The sequence below is a fragment of the Balaenoptera acutorostrata genome, chromosome 7 (genome assembly GCF_949987535.1).
Source record: "Balaenoptera acutorostrata chromosome 7, mBalAcu1.1, whole genome shotgun sequence".
In the NCBI taxonomy this organism is placed as follows: Eukaryota; Metazoa; Chordata; class Mammalia; order Artiodactyla; family Balaenopteridae; genus Balaenoptera; species Balaenoptera acutorostrata.
In genome coordinates, this window is record NC_080070.1 from 36,643,760 (window position 1) to 36,657,604 (window position 13,845).

The following is a 13,845-nucleotide window of genomic DNA, read 5'->3' on the forward strand; positions in this document are numbered from 1 at the left end:
CAAATCATCTGGTACTAAGCTTTATATAATGCCCTTTAAAAAGCAACATTTACACTCTGCACTTGATGAGTATGATTTATAATAAAACAAAAATTACCACTTTGTGATACAACCCCATTAGAGAGACATTTAGCAATATATTATAAAAATAAAGATGCAGTATTCTAAAACTCAGACATTGTACTGCAAGTTATAACTTTAGAAAAACTCTCAAACATGCACACAAAACGATATATACAGATATGCTCACTGTATTAGTGTGTGGAATAGTAAAAAATGGAAAACAGCCAAATTGTTCATTTACTGAGGAAGGAATTTTAAAATAACTATGCTTTATTCAAACCATGGAATGTTATAGAGCAATTAAAACCTAATTATTACCCACAACAATGGCAAAAATGAAAAAAGAGAATCTCAGTTTTGGAAAGATGTGGAGCAACTTGAACTCACATGCATTGATGGTGGGACGGTAAATTGGGATAACCACTTTAGAAGACTGCTTGGCAGTGTCTACTAATGTTGACACTGACACTAATTACAGATAAGCTAGGATACAGACACTAAGTTGATACAATGATGTAGATATCTTATCATACAAAATTTCTCCTCCTAGCTATACAGATATGCATAATATGTAACGGATAATGTACAAGAATCTTCAGAGTAGTATTATGCCTAATAGTCAAAACAAGAGAACAACACAAATGTCCCAAAACCGAATGGAAATAAACAGTGGTATATTCATGTAATGGAATACTAGCTAGCACTCACGATAGACATTTAACTACACACAATAACATGGAGGAAGCATGTAAACCTAATAGTAAGAAACAGAAGCCAGATACACACACAAGACTATGTACTAAATGATTCCATTTAAATAAAGTTCAAAAACACAAAACTAATCTATGTTGTTAGAGGTCAGAATATGGTTTCCCCAGTGGGGGTGGGGAGAGATAGTAACTAAAAGGTGGAAAAAGGGTGGGAAGGCTTCTGAAGCACTGGTAGCATGCTACTTCTTGAGCTGGGTACTGATTACACACAGATGTGTTCATTCTGTGAAAATTCATCAAGAGGTACAAATAAAATTTTAGCAGTTTTCAGTATACAACTGCAAAACTCATAAATGCACAATATATACTTAATAAAAGCTTACTTAAAAAAAAAACCTAAAATCAGACCTGTGTGTAACACCATGGATAAATCCCCTAAACGTAATTTTTGAAAGCAAAAATTTTTCAGAAGGGCAGATTTAATATGATGCCACTCACATAAATTTTAAAATCACACAAAAAGTGTAAGAATACAGATAAAAACCAACTTCAGTATAGTAAATATCTCGAGAGAGAGAAAAAGGAACAGGACGAGAGCACACAGCTTTTGCTATATTCGTGGTACTGTATTTCTTAAAAAGAGAGAGATCTGAATATAACAAAATATTCACGTATGTCAAATTTGAATATGTGAGTGCCTATTGTGTTATCTTCTGTATATCTACAATATTTTTAAATAAAAATCTTAAAGAAAGCTATCACTTTGGATTCTAGAGTGAAGAGAATCTTTAAAATAATTTTCAGTGAAAAACATTCTTAACCATTTTCCCAGATCAGCTGATTAACAAATGCTTTTATATATAGCTTAAGTATCTGAGATGGCTGATGGGTGTTTATTTTAGGTAAAATATTTACTAAAATACACTCTATATATAGAAAAACAGTACACTCTTATTTGCAAAAAGATAATTTGGGCCTTTTAAGCTGTACAATAATAAAATCATTCAACATTTGAGAGAGTTCAGCAGAAATGGTCTTTAGGAGAAAATATACCTTCAAACTAATTCTTTAAAACCCAAGGCAACTTTGTTGCTCCTTTATGCATTCCACTGGGCTATAATCAAAATGAAGTATTTAAGTAATAATGGTTGCATGGGTAGAATCGTCAACTCCACAAAACTAGATCATCAATATAACCACTAAAGAGAGTTATTCATCCCAGGAATACTCAGTCCCTTTTCCCAGATATCACTTTGCATCATTAACTTGGAAGTGGACTCAGTGGTTAGCTAACTGGTCCTTCAAATGGATTTGGAGGTTACCATCCACTTTGTGTTTAATAAGAAGTTTTGTCTTTACTGTCTTGTCTTAAAATTGAAGAGGTATAGGGAATAAATAGAGACATATAAATGGGTAGAGAAAAAGAAACACAGAGATAAATACACATACATGTATATATAAACACATACATATATGCAAACATACACACACTTACTTATGTGTACACACGTTTCTACATACATAGGAAGGGCAAGAGAGACTACCACCATTAAGTGCCTACTCTGTGCCGGGTATTTTTAAGTTTGATCTTTTAATCTTCACAAAACCCTATAAGAAAGTTATTATTATTTTTTGCACATGCAAAACTTACCCAAGATCAATATAAAAAAAATACGTGGCAGAGCAAACCCAGGTCTGTCAAATGCAAAAATGAGCCTCTTTCCTCCACAGTATGCTTAAAATAAGTTTTAGGTCGATTGTAAGTATTGCTTTGTATCACTTTAATGTAGAAAAAAATTCATTTTGGCACTATGAAGAAACATAGCTGGTTTTTAAAACAAAATCTGATTTTATTCCCAAAATTTCAATATGGCAAAGGAAAAGTTGCTACAAAGATAATTCTTAGTTGAATATGTTCAAAATGTAATTCCCTGGTAATCTGGGTTTTGGCCAAGACAAATCAAAATCATAGATATTTTACAAATGCCAAGTTTTCGGAGAAACAAAAAAAATGCAATAGCAACAGATGCATTCTCCATAGACATTTGTGTTGAGCCTAGCTATATCCAGAGTCTGTAGAAAAGGGGGATTTTTAAATTTCATTTTTATGAATAATAAATTCCTGATTTCTATTCATGTCAACCAGTTAAATAAGATCATATTCACTCCTTGGAAAATCAGACAGTAGAATATACTGAGAAAGAAAAAAGGAAATAAGGAGGAAAAAGAAGATGGGAAGGAGGAAAAAGAAAAGCAAGAAAAATTTTAAAGAGACTAGAAAGAAAACTATATCTGGTACTTCTTAAACTAAAACTATATTTGAAAATTTCTATTCAAAGAAAGAATACAAAGTGCATTTGTTTTTCATTTCTTTTACAATATACTAATATTAACATTAACAAATTAAAGTCCCACTTGTGTAAAAGCAAGTGTGTCTAAGGATGATGGACCATTGCATAAAATGTATTAAAATTTAAGGAAAGAAGCTACAAACAACTCAGTAAAGATCAGTAGTTCATTACTATAGAATGGGTTTTGGTTATACTGTAAAAAATATCCATTTTTAAATTCAAAATTGGAATATCTATCTTAAGACAAGTTTATACTACATAAATAAATTGTCATTAAAAGTTACTAAATATATGCAAGCATAGAGGTTCCCCTCTATGGATATTAGCACTTTCTCCAGGTAAAACACACTACTTTATAATATCGCAAAATATTGATTTTAAGACCCTATCTTTTTTAAAAAATTTGAATATTCAGAGTAGACAGATCAAATATGAAATTATCTCACCTTTTCTCAGAACTCTACTTAACAGAATCACTGAGATTGCTTTTTTAATTCTTTTTTTCAGTTATATTGGACATGCAGAAACATATCTAAAATAAAGCCTTAATTTTTTAGAGCAGTTTTACTTTTACAGGAAAATTGAACAGGAAGTACAGAGTTCCCATATATATCTTCTTCTCCATTCCCAATAGACATAAAGTTTCTACTGTTATTAACATTTTGATTACTGTGGTACATTTGCTGCAACTGATGAACCATATTAAAACACAGTTATGAATTAAAGTCTAGAGTTCACATTAAGGTTTATTGTTTGTGTTGTATAGTTCTACAGTTGTACAGCTGGCAAATACATAATGCTATGTATCCATCATTAAAGTACCATACAGAATAGTTTCACCACCCTGAAGATCCGCTGTGCTCTGCCTATTCGTCCTTCCCTCTCCTCAACCCCTGGCAACCACTGAGCTTTTTACTGCCTCCATAGTTTTGCCTTTTCCAGAATGGCATATAGTTGGAATCACAGGATGTAGCCTTTTCAAATGACTTCATTCACTCAGTGATATTCAGTTAAGGTTCCTCCATGTCTTTTTGTGACTTAATAGGTCATTTCTTTTCATAAACTGAATAACAGTCAATTGTATAACTGTATCAGTTTGTTTACCCATTTATCTATTGAAGGGCATCCTGGTTGCTTCCAAGTCTTGGCAATTATGCATAAAGCTTATATAAACATTCTTGTGCAAATTTTTCATAGACATAAGTTTTCAACTCATCTGGGTAACTACCCAGGAATGCAATTACTGGGTTGTATAGTAGTGAATATTGTATGCATGTTTAGCTTCATAATAAACTGCCAAACTATTTCCCAAAGAAGCTATATCCATTCCACCACCAGTGAATCACTGTCCTTGCTGCTTGCTCCACATCCTTGGCAGCATTTGGTGTTGTCAGTGTTTTGAATTTTAGCCATTCTAATAGGTGTGTAGTGGTATCTTGTTGTTTTAATTTGCAACTCCCTTATGAAATAAATACCAAGCATCTTTTCATAAGCTTATTTGCCATCTGTATATCTTCTTTGGTGAGATCCATTTCTTATAGTTGAGTTCTTTGTATATTTTGGATACAACTCCTTTATCAGATACGTATTTTACAAATGTTTTCTTCCAGTCTGCGACTTATCTTTTCATTTTCTTAACAGTGTCTTTCTCAGAATAGAAGTTTTTCATTTTAATAAAGTGCAACTTATCCAACTTATCATTTTTTTCTTTCATGGATTGTGCTTTTGGTGTTTTATCTAAAAAATCATCTTCTAGATTTTCTCCTATGTTACCTTCCAGCTGTTTTATAGTTTTACATTTTACACTTAGCTCTATGATTCATTTTTAATTCATTTTTGTAAAAGGTATACATTTTGTGTCTAAATTTCTTTTTTGCATGTGGATGTCCAGTTAGTTGTTCCAGTGCCACTTTTTGAAGTCACTGTCATTGTTCAACTGAACTGCCTTCACTCCTTTGTCAAAGATCAGTTGACTATCTTGTGTGGGTCTATTTCTAGATTCTCTATTCTGTTACAAAGATCTGTCTATTATTTCATCAATACCATACTGTCTTGATTACTGTAACTTTAAACAATGTCTTGAAGTCAGGTAGTGTCAGTCTTCTGACATTGTTCTTCTTCATCTATATTGTGTTGTCTATTCTGGGTCTTTTGCCTTTCCATATAAACTTAAGAATCAGTTTATCAATATTCACAAAATAACTTACAGGGATTTGATCGGGATTTTGTTGAATCTATAATCTTCAAGTTAAGAAGACCTGACATCATAAACATATTGAGTATGCCTAGCCAAGAACATGGACTATATCTCTCCATTTATTTAGATCTTTGATTTTCTTTCATCAGAATTTTGTAGTTTTCCTAATATTGTTGTTGTACATATTTTGTTAAACTTACTCCTCTGTCTTTTTTTTGATGCTAATACAATGGTATTGTATTTTTAATTTCAAAATTCCAGTTGTTCATTGTTCACATATAGAAAAGCAATTGACTTCTGTATATTAATCTTGTTTTCTGCTACCCTGCTATAATTGTTTATTAATTCCAGGAGCTTTCCTTGGTTGATTCTTTTGGATTTTCTACATAGACAATCATGTCATCTGAAAATAGACAACTGCATTTCTTGCTTCCCAATCTGTATGCCTTTTATTTCCCTTTCTTATCTTACTACCTTGGCTAGGATTTCCAGTATGATATTGAATAGGATTGTTAAGAGGAGACATTCTACTTTGCTCCTGATCTTAGTAGAGAAGCACGTAATTTCTCATTGATGGTTTTTCATAAAGCAAATATCCATGCAACCACCAGCCTACTGAATAAACAAAATGTTGCTGATACACCAGAAGCTCCTGGAGCCTCCACCCCAATTTCTACCACCTATATACAACTTAACCATTATCTTTAGTTTTGTTGTAATCACTTCTTGCATCCCTAAACACTAAAGTCTAGTTTTGGAACTTCATATAAAATAAATCATACAATATTATTCTTTTGGGTCTAGGTGTTTTTTTATCAACATTATGCTTAGGAGATTTGACCATGTTATTGTTGCTATACTTTATCCAATTTCATTGCTGTAGAGCAGAAGATGAGAAAATTTTTTCTGTGAATGACAGTATTTTCCAATTTGTCATCAAACTCAAACCAGTAAATGAGAGTTCAGTACTGACCTATCAAATTTAAATAACTCTTTAAAGTTTCATCACACTTTTCAATAATAAAAATTAAAGTTCTAAGTGAAAAGCAATTGTTTCATGTCATGAAAGTAATACTAATGTCTGTAGTCTTTCTCCAAGTTGTCTATTCTAGTTCAATGATGAAAAAATTTTGAACTGAACTTCTAAAACCGAAAAAGTTTCTTTTTCATGCATAGTTTCTGCTAAATTCAAGATTCCTAACTCACAATTATAGATTGTCAGGAATGGCCACAGTGTTTCCTGGCTCTATCAGATGTTCCAACCAACAAGATTAAACATTAACCTAGTAATTTTGAAGAATTCTCACTGTAGACTACTTTGACAGCTTTGTCAGATACTATGTGATTAAGAATATCACATTCAAAACCTGTAAAGGCTCATATTTCAGTTTTGGAGATAAGTGGGAGAATGTATGATTTGGTTTTATTCAACTCTAATAAGTATTCATTTTCTATTGCATAATTTGAACCTTTTAAAACCAAAACAATACTCTATCACTGAGTTATTTCACTGATGAATGAAAAGTGTTACCAATTATTAAGCAGAAGTCAAATTTCTGGCAGTTAAGCCATTACATCACATATCAAGAGCCTTATCGCAAGGATGATGCACGAGGTAACTTTCCAGATAAAGGTAGTGATGATAAGAAATTTCTTCCCAAATAATTTTCCTAAAACAAGCGTTGCCTTTAGTCATCATTCTTTCTACCAACTTCTGAACAGCAACTGAATTCTATGTTTCTATAAAATCATTAACAGACATCTTTTAAATTCTTCCTGACAAAATAGGAAATCAGTCTTTCCAATACACTGAGCTGACAGAATTTATATATATTTTATAGCAGATTATGGATACAAATTCAGTCTAATTCATTTTCACCACGCAAAGTGAAAAAAGGACTTAACGTCTCTCTTACTGGAAGGTGTATTTAAATAGATATGTTAAGATAGTCTTATTCTCAGATATGAAGAAATATAAAAGAAAAAGAGAGAATCAAAGTTTAGCGCATAAAGGGATTATGATGGCACCATTGCACATATTAAATCAAAGGAAGTTACCTTCTTTTCATCAGAATACTCTCAAAATTCTTAACAGTTCTCTGCCAGAAGGTAAAATTAAAACTAATCCATTTTGCATTGAATGTTATTAGTGTACGGCATCACCCTATGTTATTAGTTAGAAAATGTTAACACAAATAGAAATTTAAGGTACCAACCAAAACACCCGCACATTTTATAGAGAAAAAAATTCAAAGAATATTGTCATCGCGTGGTTTTCTATCACTAACACCTGAATAGCCACAAAAACTGAGAGATGGAAAATATAGAGTGCAGATGACTTACATATGGAGGGTCAGACTTTAATTCTCTCTCCCAGGGTTGAGGAGTTTTATTCTTTGTGCTTACAATGCTCCTTTCTCCAGGGTATTCTTCTACTTCCAGAATAGGTCAGGACAAAGCTTCAACAGACTTCTATTATTTGTTTGATCTAGGGGGAAATTATACTTTTAATCAATTATTATAAAATGCATCAAACTTTTTTCTCACTGTGCTGGGGGGTGGCGGTTTCTCATTATTTTCTCTTGGATCTGAGGTGAACAGAGAAAATAGGAATTGCCATTGTTGGATATTACAATAAATAAATCAAGTAGTTTAAATTAACACCACTAAAAGAAACCCACATCTATCTTCTTTTTCATTTTTATGGCTAAGCAGCACAGCAAGAGAAAATTAATATTCAAAATCCAAATGACTACAAAAGCCTACTCAAATGTATTTTTAAAAGACTTTAACATAATTTTGCAAATCCATGAGTTTGAATGGACTGGCAGAGATGATTAGGTATCAAATATTTTGACTCATTCATTTTAATGTCTTAGGGCTAAAGAATTACAGGATGATTAGAAAAGTGTAAAGGGAAATCCATTTTAAAAAATTTTAATGGAATAATAAAAAAGATGATTTCAAGAGCATGAGACAGACCAGAAACAGATAGCAAAGGGTCTGCAAAGGGCAGGGCAAGAAATCTAGAGTAAGAATTTTGAAGATGGTACAAAGGTTGGGAACTGCTATTCAAACAGAGCATGTTGGTCAAATTAAAGCATATAACACGAGTACATTTTTAATATGGTTTGATGGTAATTCTCTAAGAAATCTATACAATGTAAAAATGCAATACATCTTACCTTCACAAGAACAGAGAAACATAATATATGATTCTTTGATCTTTGGTGGTATGAACATTCATAATTTTAAGAGAGTTAATTGTATTCTACAAACTTCATCAAATTGCAGTTTTCTAATAACGGATATTTTCTGCCTCATTAAAATGAAATATTAAGATAAATGTCTTCAACTTGTGCCATACCCTGGATCACACTCTCTTGCCTTATCTTTAAGTCATTCATATTGCTTTCCATTAAATAATAAATTAGAATGTAGGGGGACCATTTAGAGAAATTTGGAAATAAAATACAGACGGGGGAAATGTGTCTGCTAGCACTTTAAAGCCAGTTTTCGTTCAGAAATTTAAGACTATTACACTTGTGATTACTATTCCCCCCCCCCAAAAAAAAAACTATAGTGGCAATATAGTAAACAAATGAAGCCAATTAATAGCTGTATCGGAATAGCTAAATACAAAAACCAAAATGTATGTGGGCAGAAGAACGTCTCTTTAAGCCATCCATCTGGTCACAAACTGATACTTATGTGAGCCCCTTCTGATTTTAATCAGAGTCAGGGGTACTTGTAAGCATTTACCTGGAACACCTCAAAATTATTTCAAAGTGAAACAAACAGAAATTTGACTATCAAAAATTAAAGCTATTGAAGGAGAAAACTCACTCAAGACTAGATTTTAGGATTACAGAAAACTGGTATGTTTTCTTTTAGAAAGATCCAACTAATCTTGGCCTAACTTAATAGTCTTACACTAAAACTTATCAACATGCATTCTATATGAATATTTCCATATGGCTTTTCAAACATAGGTAGTTCTACCTTAGTTTCGAGAACACAGAAAATGATTTTGCTATATTTTGGATCAGTGCAGATCAATGCACATTCCTTTAGGGAAGCCTTTTGAACTGACAAAGGGTGAATGATTGACATCAGTAATAAATACTTTTTGTTGTCCTGGACTGACATGTCATTTATAGCAATACCTATGCTAATTAATGCCATACATATCTACCAGATGTGTCAGAGAAATATGCCAGACCCCTCACAGAATATTCCGTTTGAGTGCGGCTAAAATTACATTAAAGATAGGGAAATGCATCCCTTTGTGATAAAGAACTGATCGCTCTCTCTCTCTCTCTCCCTCCCCCCATGTATCACACACACATATATACATATATATAGAATATACTTTTCTGTGATAGAGAAAAACCCACTTATATGTACAATTAGCTACACCTTGTCTATTCCATTGGTAAAACTTTTTACAAAAAGCAAACTCTACCTTGCCATGTTCAAATACACTATAATCTTAAGCTTAAAAAATACAGAACATAATGTACTAAAATACTAGTCGGGGTCTTCAAAAACTACACTATCATCATGACACTTTACATTGAAATGTGTTCCCAGATTCTCTCAACTCCACTGGTAGACTGTTAACAATGGGAACTACGCGTTAATCATCTTCATCTCCCTATTCCCTAGGACACAGTTTGGTATATAGTGGGTACCAGCTTTTTTTAAAAAAAATTAGAGTTAAGGTCAGTAAAGACATCAAAATTATGTATCACATTTTTGCCAGTGAATTCAGTATATACAAAGAAATAATTGTTAGTGTTGGCAACTGAAACCCTTACTCATTAAATCAAATAAACTGGTAAAGAACTCATCTCAGTGTCTGGTACAGAGCTAGCACTCAAAAAACTGTGATCTATATAATCAGGTTGAACATTCATCCTGCATTGCCTGGGATAGATGGGGTTCGTACTTACTGCAATTATTAACAGCTACCACTTTTCTTCTCAAAAGTGTCCCAGTTTAGATGGCAACTTTATTCCTCCAAAGTATAATTAATTTATTATAATTCATTTATATGATTGTTTCTTTATATCAACAAGTTATTCTTTTTCTTGTTTTCTATGATGCTGTTACATGACAAAACTATTTTATTGGGATTGGGATGAACAACATTCCATTCTTTTAACATCAGTACATTCACAGAGAAGGTCAAGGGTTTATTAAATCCTCACATCCTTGAAGCTAAACATTTCATCATCAACAAAGGAATTATCTCCTAGCTGACCAATCCAAATGTGACTTCTTAATTCTTGGTTTGCTTAACTTTCCTAATTCATTTAGCTTATTTTTCATTCTTTCCTTCATAAAACTCTACCTTTGGCCTACATGACACCCCTCTTTCTTGATTCCCCTCCTACCTCTGAGACCTCCTTTTTTCAGTGTCCGCTAGTTGCTATTCGTACATGTATTTCCTCAATGTCAGTTTTCTCAAGACTTCATTCTAGTCCTCTTCTTTTCCTAATCTGCACTCCAGTTCTTGCAATAACCACAACTTATTGCAAATGATTCCCAGGTGTGTATATCCAGTCCACACCTCTCTCCTGACCTGCAGATCTAAAGTTCCTACTGAATATACAATCTCCTATCTGTCCCCACTTCCTCCAGTCTTAACTCCGAGACCAAGGAAGCAACCAACAGTTAAGGAGAAAGTGAAGTCCTGCAAGAATTCACAGGCAACAGAAGACAAGGGCGGGGAAATCCAAACCCACTAGAGTGAGAGGCAACCTGTTCCTGGTACTACATTTGTAATCCAAGCATGTTTCACTTATAAAAATTGTTGCATGTAGTGGACAGGTTTCAAGGCAAATATTACTAGAAAGAATAATATGATAAACATCAAATATATCATGAGGATCACAAAATAAAATACCCAAAGATAAAAGTGTAAAGCAGCTAGGTGCAAGATAAAAGAAAGTTGTAGGGTACCACTGGCAAAGTCTCTAAAGAGGTGGTTTTTAACCCCCATCAGATTACTGCATATGCTCCTGTGTGTGTGTGTGTGTGTGTTTGTGTGTGTGTGTGTGTATGTATGTGAGAGAGAGAAGAGAGAGAGAGAAACAGAAACAAAGAGAGACAGAGACAAATCCAATTTTTAAGATTTAGTAACCAATTCCATACTTTAAAAAATAATAAATATAATAATATTTGCAAGCTAAGGACATAAAGCACTCCTTTTTGACCTCAAGGTTAAATTGAAGGGCTAGCCTTTGACTTAAAAGCCATGTGTATATAACATGGCTTCCTAAGGAAAGTGTGGTCTGAGTTCTGAGCAACCAACACAGTACAAAATCTTTTGTTATACAATCCATTTACATTTTGAGAAAAGCTTACTATTTAATTGTATTGCCTCAAACATCCTATGAATGCAATTTTCCACCTTCTCTTTGGCTCAGCTCTCTATCCTCTACTGCCTCTTACACATCTTCACTTGAATATTCTGGTTCTGACCCTTCTTCAAATTAATCGTGGTTTATATATCTTCAGAATTTTATCTCAAACCTTCTCTTTACTCAAGAACACTCAATTTTTCTTAAATATATACCAAAATATTTATTTATTTATTTATTTATTGGATCTTCTAACAGGGAAAATTTTGTGTGCTTCTGGCTTACCCTCCACAGTTTATAGGAGAGATTTATAGAAGAGAGTAATTCATCCAAGATCTCAGAGGGTGTGAGTGGCAGAGATGGAACTTGAGCTCACCTTCCTTTTGAAACCAATGCAAGCCAAATTTACCCAAAATTTAATTGACAGGTAAATATACACATATAATATTTAATTTCTCTAACTATATTTGAAAATAACTAATTTCCGTTAAATAACATATACTATAATCAAAATTAGAAAGTACCGATATTTTTGTGTTACCTCAGAGTATGCTTATTACACTTTAAATTTCACATTAAACACATTTCACTTATGTATTATACATGTTTATAACTGCAGAGTCAAATGAGGACATCAGACTTCCAAAACTAATAATCCTCCATTCTCAAAAGGGCACAACCAGTATCAGCATCAATAGGTTCACATTTAAAGGAGATCGACTCATTCTGTACACAATTTCTGAGTAGTTGATCGTATATTAGCTTACTTATGAAGTGGAAAAAAATCTCAGAACAAATGAGCAGGAGAGGGGGGAAAAAAAAAACTGCCTTATCTATATTGCCCTGACAATTGAGTTTGGACAACAGTATTTTCTAAATGTACCCTATTCAGGGCTGGATATGTAATTACCTTCAGTTCATAGTCTAGACATTAATGCTTTCATAGTATTTAAGACTCCTTGTAACATGCTTGCAGCTTAAAGTAAGCAAGGCTAAATCTTGACCAGATAAATTAGCAAAGAATGCAATAAAAGCTGCAATAAAAGAACTTTATCCTGCAAACCTTCAAGTTGCTGCTAAATGAGATTTCTTTGAAATGCAGATCAGTTGAACTAGATTAGTGAATTTTAGCTCCTGTCAACATCATAACAAAATACAAATACAATTGTTCACTGGCCTTATCTCCATGCTTCCACCTGCTGCCTTGTTATTTACTTTCCTTGATTTACTCTGCAGATCTAAATACGGCACACCAAGGAGGGCTTACAACACAACGGCTTCTTAAGCTTTACATCAAGGTATTTGAAACTGAAGCCAGGAAAGGGCTGCCATCAAAGACATATCTCTAATGAACTTCCATATCAGAGAAGGTTTGGTATTTAATACTGCTGTGAAAAGAAAGAGCTACAAATCAGAATGGCCTATGAAAGAAAATGCCCACAAATCTTGATGAGATTAGCACCTCTGAGAATTAATATCCCAATAAAAATGATGTCTGGTACCTTGAAGAGTTAACTTCCAACCTTTGCAAGTATAATGCACTGTGTCAAGAGCAGGGAAATCATTTGACAAGGTTAAAAGGTCAGGGAAGAATTTTTAATTTTTCTCCCAAAGCTAGAAAATTATATTTTTTATACCTGCTTATCGTAAATCCATGTCAGAATAAACAAACTTCAACATAATTAACGCAATTAACACATTTATAACATTACTTTCTATGGTATACGCATTCTGCACTATTTTTCAAAAAGGAAAATTAGGAACAACTTCACAGTAAAATATGTAATATAAAATGACAGCATGCAACATTTGTTCATCAATTCTAGTATTTCCTTTTTCTGCCCCACAGCAATCTATGGCAACACAGTAAAATCTTCAGTCATTTTGCAAATCTTGAGGTGCCAATTTTATTACATGCCGCTCACCTTCTAAAGAGATACAGTAAATAAGAATTTCCTTTCACCCTCTCTTCCTCCCTAATTGTGTTTTCCCACTTTTATTTATGTCAAAGTTGAACAAGACAATCATTCACAAACATTAGTGAAAGTTTCCAGCAAACTCTACTTGCATTACTATTTGACAATTTCTTTCCCATAAGCAGTTAAGGTCCATAAACAAATGATAATTTTGTTTTTCCTAAAGAAAGCATTTCAATC

At 33.0% G+C, this 13,845-nt stretch overlaps 1 protein-coding gene across 9 annotated transcripts in view; it reads right to left on the reverse strand.

Annotated features, from left to right (window-relative positions):
• The window catches only part of FOXP2 (forkhead box P2), a 531,392-nt gene that overhangs the window by 458,126 nt on the left and 59,421 nt on the right, over positions 1-13,845 (reverse strand). For 8 of the 9 annotated variants that reach the window (XM_057550257.1, XM_057550256.1, XM_057550255.1 and 5 more), the window contains exon 2: positions 7,665-7,809. The exons of the other annotated variant lie outside the window; for it this stretch is intronic. The gene's annotated coding sequence lies outside the window, so the exon portion shown is untranslated. The remainder of the gene's footprint in view (positions 1-7,664; positions 7,810-13,845) is intronic. 9 annotated transcript variants of the gene reach the window in all.